This window comes from Mandrillus leucophaeus, unplaced genomic scaffold (genome assembly GCF_000951045.1).
Source record: "Mandrillus leucophaeus isolate KB7577 unplaced genomic scaffold, Mleu.le_1.0 Scaffold60, whole genome shotgun sequence".
In the NCBI taxonomy this organism is placed as follows: Eukaryota; Metazoa; Chordata; class Mammalia; order Primates; family Cercopithecidae; genus Mandrillus; species Mandrillus leucophaeus.
Window position 1 is genome coordinate 4,790,438 of NW_012106475.1, and position 12,706 is coordinate 4,803,143.

The following is a 12,706-nucleotide window of genomic DNA, read 5'->3' on the forward strand; positions in this document are numbered from 1 at the left end:
TCTCTAAAAACTTGTTTTTATAAACCCTTTTACAATGAAGGCAATAAGAAAACAGATGCAAGTTCGTAGTTTATTTTTGCCTAAGTAACAAATCTGCTTTAGTTTCTATTCTGTAGCTGATCTCCAAGTATAAATTGTCTTATTTTTGTGTTATATAAATTAATGTATTTATTTTTTTACTTATTTTCACAAGCATAAATTATTGGAAAGAGAGCCTGCAAATACAAGGCAAGTATTCTCTCATGGAGGTCACACCACAGATGAACAACTGTTCTTTTATTTTTAGAAAATATCTTCGTGTACGTTGGGATAGATAATTTTAAAATGTGGATTCAACCCTTTGCCTCATTTTATCAAGACGCAACCGCAAAATCTGCTTTTTGTTTTTAATGAAGGAGGTAAAAGTTGACTTTATTTTTTGGAAAAATGCTCTCAGCTGGGACTCTTGTCTACATAAGGACAACTAAGAAGCAAAATTGGCCAAAAGCAGCTCTTTGCAGAGTGGAGATGGTGCATCTCTTTACCACGAGCATGAAGACAGCTTGGCGACACGGCCAAAGCTTGTTAGGTCACCACCTCAGCAGGTGTTTTTGACACTGTCTAATAAAAATGCTTTTGGGATGGCTTTCAGCCCACTGTTTTGCCCCTGTCGTTTCTGGTTTATTATCCTGTAGCTTTTGTATTCACTTTTGAGGGATGTAGTGAGGCTTGGTTTATCAGTTTTTGTTTGTTTGTTTGTTTGTTTGTTTTTTGAGATGGAGTCTCCCTCTGTTGCCCAGACTAGAGCTCAGTGACACGATCTCGGCTCACTGCAACCTCCACCTCCCAAGTTCAAGCAATTCTCCTGCCTCAGCCTCCCAAGTAGCTGGGACTACAGGCGCCTGCCACCATGCCCAGCTAATTTTTGTATTTTTAGTAGAGGCAAGGCTTCAACATGTTGGCCAGGCTTGTCTCAAACCCCTCAGGTGATCCGCCCACCTCGGCTTGCCAAGGTTCTGGGATTACACGTGTGAGCCACCACACCCGGCCATTTATCAGTTTTTAATATGGTGTTTCTGATGCTTAATAAGAAAATAATCCAAAGTTCAGATTTTCCTTTGTGATTAAAATAATCATGACCAAATATCTCAAAGGTATGATTTTTTTAAAAAAGTCTGATTTTTACTTTCAGGGAACAAGAAATCTCCCTTGATTCATCCTAAATACCTTTAATCAGAGGTAATTCAGTGTGTGCAAGATTTATACTGTTTGCTGGAAGTGAAGTGATTTAAAAAAAGACATGGTTTTAATAAACTCTGCACTAGGCTAAGGTTCCAACTCTCTCCCTGGAGGATGTTACGTCTCACAGGAAGATTATAGAGGCGATTGCAGTATGAAGGCAACCAGCCATGTCGTTGCTGTCTGACAAATGGGATGCAATTTTCTTGTGCTTTACACCTGGGGCCCAGTAAGTACAGCTACAGAAAAATGGTTTCTTCCTTATCCTTCTTCGCAGCAGCGGCTGGGATTCACTGGGAAGCGTGCTGACTGGTGGATATTTTGGCTCCAGAGCATTTGGGGACTTTTCACTATGATGGAAGAAATTTCAGAAATGAGATATCATTTTGAAAGAGTAAGGATTAGCTTAGGATGTACTTACATGCCTAAGGGCTACCAAAGGTTTGGGAAAGTCCATCAGATCATGTTTTTCCTAACTCCTACATCCTCCCCTCTAGCCACAGCCTTGCTTTCACTGGGCTCTGCCCACCAATGCCCAAGCCAGCCCTGAACATGCCTGGCAGTGTAGATAAAAATCAGATCTCCATCAATGGGTGAGGTCTGAAACAGATTTTGCTTCCTTAAGCCTCATAGCCAGGGACCTAAGAAACACCTGGTCACCCAGATAATGCTCCCTTCATCCCACTGTTTTGGCTGGGTCTTCTGCCAGGCCTCAGTCTCCAGTGGCCAGACCTTCTTCCCTGAATTTTAATAAATGCTATTACATGGGAGGCCACTTCAAAGCTGGCAGATGGCCCTGGAACCCTGACACTATCTACTACCTGACATACCCTGTCCATCACACTGCACCCCTGGGATACCTACACCAACCTGGGTGTGGTCCACAGCAGCCTGGCACTGCTCCACCACACCGCAGGCAGGTAGGCCTCCCAGCACCTGGGTCGTCTACTCCTGGCTTCCTCCCCCGCAATGGCTACTGTTGAAGCTGCGCCAGCTACAAATCCGCTCTCCCAGGAGAGAAGTTTAATTGGATTAATTTCCGTCTCTTTTTTTTTCCGGGATTATTTTAGTGGAAAATTTTTAGCATTTTGAGATGTTATAACACTGGCATCCTAGAGACCGAAATATGAAATAACTTAGCACAAAATAGGTCCTCGTGGGAAGCCAATGTGCACATTTTCCCACCATCTCTGCCAACGGTGCACTATTCTCAACTACTCCATTTATCTCTAGGGGGCAAATAATGGATGTGTTCCAGCACCCACTCAATTTCGGTGTTTGCGTCTAGCTGAAATAATAATAGATGTAAAATATGGCTCTCTGTCTAAAATTAGCCTCTGGTTAGACACTATCAGCTACCACTCAACATAGAAAATTTTACACAGAAATAAAGTGATTACATAGGTAGAATGATGCGTGATGTCATTTACTCAATCAATAATTCTTTATTCTTTTGGTGCCTACTATATGTAGTATGTTGTACAGTAAGGGATAAAGAAACAAACAGGAATAGGCCCCTGTTCTTAAGGAGTTTATCTTTGAGGTTGACTTTTTAATTTTTTTTTATAGTTTTACTATGTAACTGTAATGCCTCCTGCCCTGAAAATGACAGTTAGGACAGGTTTAACTCACAACAAATATTGTTACCTGTAACCTACTACCACAGTCTCAGGAGAACCCAAAAACCTGGATGTAGCGTTCTGTGGTGTGTCTTTGTCTGGGAACACAGGACAGTAGCTGTTTCCTAAGTTCTAAACACAGGACCCGTAATTCACATATGTAGGCAAAAGTGATTCAGGCTAAGTATGTGTTCCTTTCAAAGCACTAATTTAGGCAAATACCACTTTTTTTTCCCCCCCCAAATAGCATTTAGTCACAAAATATTTTAGAAAAATATCAACTTTCTGTTGAGGAGAAATCATTTAAGGGCTGGGCTAAAATTTCAGAGGAAGACTTTTGTTTCTTTCTTTTTTTTTTTTTTTAAAAAAAAGTCACTTTATAAAAGAGAACAGATGGTTTCTAACGTATCATATTTACCCATTTCCCCTCCCTAATTTTCCATTTACCCCAAATTCAATTTTTTTTCTTGCTGCCTCTTTAAGCCCCTCCCATATCCTCAGAGCAGCTTAGGTGTGTTTTGTGAATTCATTTAAGCTCTTTGTTCCATTTGTCATATTTAGGGCAGTAACAGTTTACAAGAAGCAAAACACATTGTAAGTTAGTCATAATTATTACACTCAAATGCATCCTCTCCCTCATAATGGAGCAGAGGTGTAATATGACAAAACAGAATTTTCTCAATCCAAAGCTGCCATGCTTATCTGTGAGCCAGTGAACTGCCCTTCACAGAAGGCATTGGCTCTTGTTCTTTAAGGATGATGCCTTTATTCTAAGAAAAGTACAAAGAAGGTGAGTGGTAGTACAGGGAAGAGAAAACTGAATTGATTCATACACTTAAGCTCTAAACATGGCCAATATCTCTTAGTAGCCGAAGTGAAATGGTAAATACTTTGGGTTACATAGTTTTCTGACAAAGTAAAGGCAAAGCATACTCCTAAGTAGAAAGAAAGGACTCTGAACTTTTAAACTCAAGCAAGCAGTCATGGAGTGACAGGCTCTTTGGCCTTGCCTGATCACAGTGTACATGACAGAAAGGCACGATGGCAGCGCATGTATTGTCTTTGTCCATTTCTCCTATTTTATTAAGACCCTAATCATACCATCTTCAGGTTTCTTCCACAGTTATGCATAAATGAGTGACTTTGGTCCGTATCAAAGGCCAGTATTTGGTCTGTATTACACTTGAAAACACAAAAACCGTGAAGAACTCTTCAAATGAAATCTGATAAAGCTAAAAGCCCATGAGGATCAGTTCAACAAGTTGCATCAGCAAAGACCTCTCTTTGTTACTGGATGTAGCAGATCCAGGCCGCAAAGGAGCTCCCTTAGACTGCTTTAATTAGGTATTTCACTTACAAATGAATTAATTAATTAGAGATAAGCACCTGAAAGCACATTACTCATGTGGTCTAGTTAAAGCTTTAAATAGATAAAAAAAACTGCTGACACCTCATTACTATTAGATAATTTTACACGGGACTTAACACCCGAGATGATTTACCAAACCTCTTGCCAAAACAGCATTTATTCTAATCCCTCCCACACCTTGGGAACCCTTAGCACAAGGATCCTTCAAGAAGATTCAGGGAGAAAGGATTAAAGCAGGAGCTATGGTTACTGTGGCCTGTGTTTCTTCATCAGTTTTTCTTTCAGACATAGTGAAATGGCCTGAGACGGCAGTCCTTTTCCATTCTACCTTGGTCTGACTCGTCTGTTTTCTGTTGTCTAATAACTCCATTCAATGGCACAGTCATTTCTGGCAGCCTCCAGCTAGAATCAGAGTGGTGGCAGACATACTCAAGAGCCAATATGGAATGACTCCATTCCCCCAAAAACAAGCTGATTGCAATTTCAATATCGTCTGCAAAAGTAGATAAAAAGGCAAGCATGCAAACAAAAGACCTTTAACCTTGTATTGGATAGAGTGACTCCCAGTTTTAAGCACACAAGGAAATTCTTACCTACAGATAAAATTTTAGTGATATTCTTCCCATTGTTTTTCATATATATGAAATGAAACATATGTATAAAAAATATTTGGATATATGTAACATATGCATATATTATATATGCAACATATGCATAAATTATATACATGCAATAATTATATACATTGTTGGTGGTCAGTTTTAAGGGAGAATATAGAGTACTTTGATCCTAATAATAGAACTTATAAATGTACCTTAAAGGAAGTCACCTCCACTCCCACAGTAACTTCTAGTTTTACAGCAGTACTAAGAGCTCTGTGCTTATTCCTTTATCAAGAGCACTGCTTTTTGATCTGTTGCTCCTCCATACAACTTCTAGACCTCCTCCCTACGTCTCTCCTTCTTCCCTGATCCCAAAGATGATGACATGGGGGAAAGGACCATTCATCCTGTACTGTCCTCTCATCCTACCGATCCCATAGCACCTGTTCTTTCTGCTCTCCCCCATAAATTTATTTGTTTATTTTTAGAGACAGGGTCTCACTCTGTCACCCAGACTGGAGTGCAGTGATGCAACCTTAACTCACTGTAACCTCTGTCTCCCAGGCTCAATCAATCTTCCTGCCTCATCCTCCCAAGCAGTTGGGACTACAGGCACAAGCCACACACTGGCTAATTTTCTTGTTTAAACATTTTTGAGAAACGAGGTCTTGCCATGTTGCCCATGCTGGTCTCAAACTCTTGGCCTCAAGAGATCTTACTGCCTCAGTTTCCCAAAGTGTTGGTATTACAGGCATGAGCTACCACACCTGGCCTACTTTTTAATGCTTCTATCATCCTCCAACTTATTAACTTTTTAAAAATATAAACATACATTACAGGGGAAAGAATAAAACAAGGAACACCCACATACCAACCACCTAGAGTTAACAATGGTCACTTTTGCTTCCCCTGTCCCTCTGTTTCTCCTACCATTTGAAACTAGGTAGCAGATTTCTTGAGACTTCATTCCTGAACACTTCACAGTATCATCCCTTTGAAAGCAGAAACATAAGCTTACGGGTTCAATTAATTAATTTCTAGCAGATTTAGTGAGCTTCAGCAGTTTTACTTAAACATTTGTTTTCATTTTTCTTGGGCTATCTTCCACCTCAAAGAAACAAAACACACACATACATGCACATCCCCACCCCCAAAACCAAGCCAGTAGCTGAAATACAGGTTGCAGCATAATATCTGAGGTAACGTTTTTGTAAGGACTGCCCACACGATGTTGTTCACCTGTGTGGTGCCTTTGGCCTCCTACTAGAATCATTGACATCTTAGAAGAAAGCATCCAGGCTGCTAACCCTGTAGGGAATAGCTCTCCTGAGAATGTCAGACTTGGCCAATTATGCAATTGTTTTGGGAATTTTACCCCTGGGCACTGGTTTGTCTGAAGAAGCCCAGCAGTAATGAAAGTCGACAGGATTCCACCCACAAGGGGAGTTTTGTCCTGGAAATGGTGTCGGGCATCTCTGGAAAGACCTCTGCTCAACCTTCACCAACCAGGGCAGCCTGAGCAACAGCAGGAAGCAACGGTCTTTCCCTCACCTAACTGGAGTCAGGGAGGGGGTAACATTATCAGCATACACTCAGTATTTAGGCTGAGCCACTGGAATTAAGGGATTTTGGGGATTGGGGTGTGGCGGTGGAAGATGGGAGCAGCTCACAGTCCTGCCTAAAGTACAAGGGAATCTTAGTGCTCTCTTCCTTTTCTGGCCATTCCTACTATATCCCCCATTCTTTCTTCCCCATCTCCCAAGAATAATGAAAGCTAACGTTTATGTATGACTGAGAGGCAGTGCAGGAAAGTGGTCAAGAGCTTGGACTCTGGGCCACACTGCCCAGGTCTGAGTCTCAGTTCTGTCATTTACTCAATATGTGATGTTGGGCAAGTTACTTAACCTGTGTGCCTCCATTTCCTCATCTTGAAAGTAGGGATGGTAACACTACCACATATTTCCTGGGAGCTTGGGAAGATTAAATAAGTTAATATATGTAAAGCGCCTAGAACAGTGCCTGACACTGTTAGCTATATTTTTTCATTTACTAAGCATTTACTTTATATAAAGCCCTTTTCATGCTTCAACTCCTTTAATCTACCAATAACAACAACAACAAAAACATAAGAAAAGGCTATCAGGACGGGCATGGTGGCTCACACCTGTAATCCTGGTGCTTTGGGAGAACGAAGTAGGCAGATCATTTGAGGCCAGGAGTTTTGAGACCAGTCTGGGAAATACAGTGAGACCCTGTCTCTATAAATGTTTTTTGTTTTGTTTTGTTTTAACTAGCCAGGCTTGGTGGCATATACCTGTAGTCCTAGCTACCCAGGATGCTGAGGTGGGAGGATTACATGAGCCCAGGAGTTAGAGGTTACAGTGAGCTATGATAGCACCACTGTAACCCAGCCTGGGCAATAGAGCAAGACCTTGTCTCTAAAAAAAAAAAAAAAAAAAAGCTATCATTACTCTCATTCCACAGATGAAGAAAATTAAGTTCAGATCAAGTTCACTAAATTTCCAAGATTTCCCAGTCAGTAAGTGGTGGGACCACGATTTGAACTCGGGCAATAGGTCTCTAAGGTCACATCTTTGGCCATTCAGCTCTGTGACTTCCCAAGTCAGGACACAAGAACCACCAAGTTACTGGTTAGGGACTACTTCATTCTCATAGGCCTTGATAACCATTCCCTTCCCTACTCCATAACAGAATTTATTCATATTTTCCCATCCCAAGCACACACATACATACACATGTACATAGGATTTTTATAAGGCTTATTCCATTAAAGCATGACACCAAGCCACATTACACTTTGTTTTCATTGCTGCACATGCCGAAGCTGACCAATGGTACTGACAAGCCCCTGCCCCAGCTTCCAGGGCCCTGACCACATTCCCTTCTCACCCCCGAATTGCACCACTAGACAAATTCTGAGCTAGAAGCAGTTCCCAACTGTACACCTCTTTGTTAAATAATGGCTCAAAACTGACGTGAGTAGCAGTGATGCATTTCAGAAGTTCAAAAACTAAAGACAGAAGGGAGGAAAGTAGGTTGTTCTGGAAGCTCTGCCAGCTAATTCCATGTAGACAGGTGACCCATATTATGTCAATTAAGTGCTGTTCTAGAGGCATGCTGCCATGGGCTTTTTACAACATTGAACATTTTAGGGTAATGGGGAGATGGATTAAGGTTTGCTGAATGCACCAGGGCCTTTCCTCTGTAATTCAATTAATAGAACAAGGCATGGACTTTTGTTGAAATCCTCCCAGGTGGATGAAAGGCAAAGTGGGGCACAGACTTTTAAGTCCATGATGGTAAAAGTAGGCTCAGGCAAGGCTGTTCAGCTTCCGAAGCGTGTGCCATGTGCAAAGATGGGGCACAGCAGTGTTTGCCCATGACGCCCAGGTAGACAATGAGGGGTAAAAGGTACATGGCTAATAGAGCCTTGAGATCTCCTGCCCCAGCTGAGATCTCTCGCTTCCTGCCCAGTGGCTGTCACTTTCCCCCTTCCTTCCATCCCTGGGCTTTTGAACACTTCCATATCCTGAATTCTGTTTCTCAAAATGCTTCCAGGAAAATGTATCAGTCCTTTATGATTTGGCTCCCAGCTCCTTCTTCAGCCTCATTTCTTGCTGTGATTCCCTCTGACCACATTGGCCTTTTTCAGTTCCTTAGCTAACCCCCCCTCTTTCCTGCCTCAGGGCCTTTGCACACAAACCATTTGTTCGTTTGTTTTCTGCCTGTCATGACTCTACCAGCAACTCTCTTAGTGACCTCAAATTCATCCTGCAGATCTCCATTTTCCTGGCTTCCTGGAATACTAATTTCTAGACATAAACACAGTTTTAAAATATATATTTGTGATGATTGTACATCTTCCCCACTAGACAGGAACCTCCATGCTGGTGCCTGTCTTATTTCACAATTACATACATATGGCTTATCTTAGCTTCCTCACCATGCTGGGAACTATATTTATTCATTGTTGAATGAATCCATGAATGAATGGATCAATTCCATTCTTTCAGAGTCCTGGTCTCTCAATGCATTTCTTTTCTCTATTTGTATGCTGCTTAAAGGATCTTGAGTCTGAGGTATCAACCAAAGCAACAGTGGGATTTTCAAAAAGAAATGGTTGTAGGCTGTTGGGAAGAACTGCAAGAAGCCAGCTTTCCATAATCCATTTCTCTTCATTTCTGGCTATTAGTGCCTTCATCAATGCGCAGACAGATGCCTGAAGATGTCAGAGTTTAGCTCATTAACAAATGAGGTATGTAAACATCCTCAGTGTTCCTACTCAAGGGGGAGAAGTCAAATTTGGGCCCTGGAGCTACATGCAGCTCTGAAGGGCTGCTTCTGCCTACGAATCAGCCACTCACTGGGTCCTTTATGCAATCCCTGATGGTTACTATGATCTTACAGCAGACCCTTTATTTTCCTTTTTGGCCTTAAACTCCTCTGCCAAGTACGACACCATGCCTTCCTCAAAATCATCGTAAGGTATATCGAAGTCGAGTGAGGCTCATTTTAGAAGGAAGATGTTATTTTGGTGCCAGTTTTGTCACCATTGTAAAGAGTGTAATTAGGTACAACATTTTTAGCAGATAATTCAGCAATATCTGTTGAATTTTTAATGTCTATACCCTTTCACTTGAAAATTCACCTTCTGAAGATTTGCCCTGAAGAATTCTCGCACAGCACAAAAAGATCAAAAAGATTTATGTACAAACACGATTCATATTTTATTAACAGCTGAAGGAAAAAGCTCAATTGTCTAACAGTAGAGACTGGTTAGATAATTCTGGTAACGTTATTCTATTTGCCAGAGTCATTCAATGGAATATTATGCAGCCAAAAAACAGAATGAATTTTATATACTGACCTTGAAAGATATACATAATATACTGTTAAGTGAAAAAAAAAGATTCAGAATAGTGCAGTTCTTTATTCTATAGTGATATGTAAATATCTGTTAATAACTATGGTTATATAAGAAGTTTACATGAAAATTTTGATTTCTATATTGTACCCTAGTATTATTTACACTTTATAAGTGTATTTTACTTAAATATAACAGTCAAATTTACATTATAAAAGCAAAGGTATAAAAATTTTCTTTAGACAGGTGTGGTGGCTCATGCCTGTAATCCCAGCACTTTGGGAGGCTGAGGTGGGTGGATCACTGGGTCAGGAGTTTGAGGGCCAGCCTGGCCAACATGGTGAAACCCCATCTCTACCAAAAATTAAAAAAAAATAAAAAAATAAAAAAAGCTGGGCGTGGTGGCACATTCCTGTAATCCTAGCCACTTAGGAAACTGAGGCAGGAGAACTGCTTGAATCCAGGAGGTGGAGGCTGCAGTGAGCTGAGATCGCGTCATTGCATTCTAGCCTGGGTGACAGAGCAAGACTCACTCTCTCACTCTCTCTCTCTCTCTCTCTCCCCCCCCCACCCCGTGTATCTTTTTATATATATATATATATATATAAAAAACTTTAAAATATGGGCCGGGCACGGTAGCTCATGCCTGTAATCCCAGCACTTTGGGAGGCCAAGGCGGCTGGATCATGAGGTCAGGAGATCGAGACCATCCTGGCTAACACGGTGAAACCCCATCTCTACTAAAACTACAAAAACATTAGCCAGGCGTGGTGGAGGGTGCCTGTAGTCCAAGCTACTCGGGAGGCTGAGGCAGGAGAATGGCGTGAACCCGGGAGGCAGAGCTTGCAGTGAGCTGAGATCGCACCACTGCACTCCAGCCTGGGCGACAGAGACTCTGTCTCAAATAAATAAATAAATAAATAAATGAAAATAAAATATGACAGATCATTTTTATTAACTTGACCAAGAGTCTGTCCTTAGACATAGCACCAGACTTAAAAGAATGCAGCTCTCCATGGTTTCTAGAAAAACTAGGCATTTGGGCCTGTGGTAGCCAGGCTCCAAGATGACCTGCAGTAAGCCCTGCCCTGGTATTCACATCCTGTGTGACCAACAGAATATTGTAGAAATGATGACATGTTACTTCTAAAATTACATTACAAAAGACCGTGGCTTCCCTCTTGGGCCCTCTTTCTTGGATCGCTTGCTCTGGGAAAAGCCAGGTCATGAGCAGTCTATGGAGAGGCTCCGGCCAAGAGAAACTGAGGCTTCCTGCCTACAGCCATATGAATGAGCTTAAAACCAGATCCTCCAGACCCACTTACGCCTCAGATGACAGCCACCCCGGCTAACACCTTAACTCTATCTTCGTGAGGGCGCCTGAGCCGGAACCACCCTGGATTCCAGACCCACAAAACTATTAGACGATAGATGTTTATTGTTTTAAGACACTAAATTTGGGTTAATGTGTTATGTAGCTGTAGATAACTAATACATGACCCAGTCAACTCTATAATTTTTAGTGCCTATTTCCCAACCTGCACATACCAACTTTATACTCTAAGCCTAGTCTCACATTGGTTCTGTCTTTATACCAACCTCAAACTGGTAAAGACCAGCAACTAAAGTTAGTGTAGGGTATTCTGTTCTCTCCTCAGGAGGATACCACTAATGATGAGGAGAGGGGGACTGAATCCAGGGGACATCACCGGGATCACAGGAGCCAGGAATCAATTTGGTTATCAAACCTTCAAATGAAAATCCTTTGCTTTAAAAAAGACTTCTACCTTTTCTATCTGACCCGATCAAATTGTTACGTATTGAGTCAGGCAGTGGTTCAAATTAAATGTCACAGAAGAACACCCTGACAATGAGAAAAGGACAGAACACTGGGTAAAGCTGTCCATTGTTTCCTTGCTAAATGCAATCTCTGATGGAGGAGGAATGGACTCCTTTCCAATAAAGGTTTAGTTTTGCTGAGCACCAAATGCAGAGAGGAAAATGAATTCTCACTGCAGAAATTCTTCTGCTATTATTGTTATTATATTTCTACTCAAGACCCTTAATTTCAACGCTTTTGAATCTAGCCATAAATATGTGTTCAAATAGTTGTAGGATGATTTATTTTCTGTTTAAAATGGTTCGTACATGTATTTTTATATAATTCAAAAAACGTCTGAATGAATCAGCACTTCAAAAATCAATGACAGGTCAGAGGAGCATGGCCAGCATGTCTGGAAGGAACCAATTTCACCCATAGCACCATCAATTCATTGCTAGCTTGGTCCAAGGAGACTTGGCAGTGGCTGTCAGCCTGAATAAAATCCAGGAGCTGTCATGCCTGTGCCTCCAGCATGGCTTAATGATAAAGTCACGGAGTCCCTGTAAAAGATTCTCCAGCAGGCTGCATGCAAAATATATTCTACACACATATGTTCTATTTTCACGATTATAGGGAGATGGCAGTGTGATAGATCAAATGCAAATTCATTTAAAAATACTTTACAATTAATAGCTTTCTCAACCAGTGGATATTAAAAGTACATCTCCTATCCTATAATATATTGAGATTTATAAAATGTTATTTAAAAAGAAATCTTTTCCAATTCAAAGTGCGGGGAATTATTGTTCTAGAGATGCCACTGCGAGGTTTAAAAATTCTTGTTCTTCACTAAGATATAATGGCATTCTAATCCAGTTTTACCACTCTGTAAAAGTAAAAACTCAGGAAATTGATTAAACCAAATCATGCTTCTGGCATAAATTTACATTTATAGAATACTAATTTTAAACAAAAAGAAAGAGAATAGGCTCATTATATATCAGTAAGTATAGTACATAAAATGTATCACAATGTCTTCATTCCTAGTAGGTTTTTAAAAAAGCAAAGCTTAATATGAAATAGTAAAACAAAGAAGCAGGAGGAAAGGGGCAGGGCCCCTGAGGCTCAGGTGGTAGGAAAGGCAGAGAGTAAAAACTTTTGTCTCATGTGGAAAGCCCAGATTCTAGCAAC

At 41.0% G+C, this 12,706-nt stretch overlaps 1 protein-coding gene across 8 annotated transcripts in view; it reads right to left on the reverse strand.

Annotated features, from left to right (window-relative positions):
* Positions 1-12,706, reverse strand: part of GNG2 (guanine nucleotide binding protein (G protein), gamma 2) — a 154,854-nt gene that overhangs the window by 53,361 nt on the left and 88,787 nt on the right. Inside the window, exon 3 of one of the 8 annotated variants that reach the window (XM_011999733.1) lies at positions 5,680-5,800. The exons of the other annotated variants lie outside the window; for them this stretch is intronic. The gene's annotated coding sequence lies outside the window, so the exon portion shown is untranslated. The remainder of the gene's footprint in view (positions 1-5,679; positions 5,801-12,706) is intronic. 8 annotated transcript variants of the gene reach the window in all.